The sequence below is a fragment of the Populus alba genome, chromosome 2 (genome assembly GCF_005239225.2).
Source record: "Populus alba chromosome 2, ASM523922v2, whole genome shotgun sequence".
In the NCBI taxonomy this organism is placed as follows: domain Eukaryota; kingdom Viridiplantae; phylum Streptophyta; class Magnoliopsida; order Malpighiales; family Salicaceae; genus Populus; species Populus alba.
Window position 1 is genome coordinate 19959068 of NC_133285.1, and position 1067 is coordinate 19960134.

Genomic DNA, 1067 nt, shown 5'->3' on the forward strand with positions numbered 1-1067 from the left:
TGGTTAAAAAGACAAAGAAGAAAATACAAAATAAATATGTTTTTAGAATAATTATAAGTGAATTCTTATATTTTAAAAAATAAAAACACATAAGTCTAACATGGTTGTAAGGGTTAGGCACTTGGGTCTAGCAAAGAGTTAAGTGTACTTTTAAAAATTAACCCATTTCTTATGTTTAATAACACGATTAAAACATTCTTCATACTCTTAATATTTTTTTATATTTTTAAAAAAAATTGATATTAATCCGCTACAGAGCATGAGCAATATACCAATAATTTTACAAGAATAAGTTTCAATGGATGATTAAATTGATTGGAACTATTATTGTATCTCATAGCTGATTACAATTATATTACATATATATATATATATATATATAATATATATATAAACACTAAAATTGGTGGATTTTTTTTTATACATGAGGTTTTTTTAGAAAAATAGATAAGTTTTTGTTTTTACTTTCTATTTTTTATGATATTTTTCTAGTTTTTTTTTATATTTGAAGGAAATGGTTTTTTCAGTTTATTTTTTATATTTGATAATATAAGTGTTTTCTAGTTTTTTTTTATTGTAATAGTATTTCAATAAGCGGAGACATAGAAAAATAGAAATTAAATATTTTAAATATCTCCATATAGTAATGGTATTATTAATCTGAGAGAGTTTTGACATTTGATAAACTTCTTTATTCTTTACTCATGTCTTCATCAATTCATATCAGATACTAACGATTTTTTTATAGTTATTTTACTTTGTTGTGTGCTACAAAACAAATATGGTTGGAAAAAAAATAATCCTTGGTGGTTACTAAAATGTTGGTTTATGCTATATCATGGGTCGGTTCAATTTTTTTTTAGTATCAAAAAAATCATGTGTGGGTTAACCTAATGTGACCTAATTAACTTGACAAATCCAAAAGTAACTCAAATTACCAGTAAATACATATTTTAACTTAAAAAAATTTAAGGCGACATCCTTTTGTTTTAAATATTGAGATGACAATATATTGGATTGACTAGAGTTAACTTAGATTAACATGCTAAATTCATGACCTGGGCCAT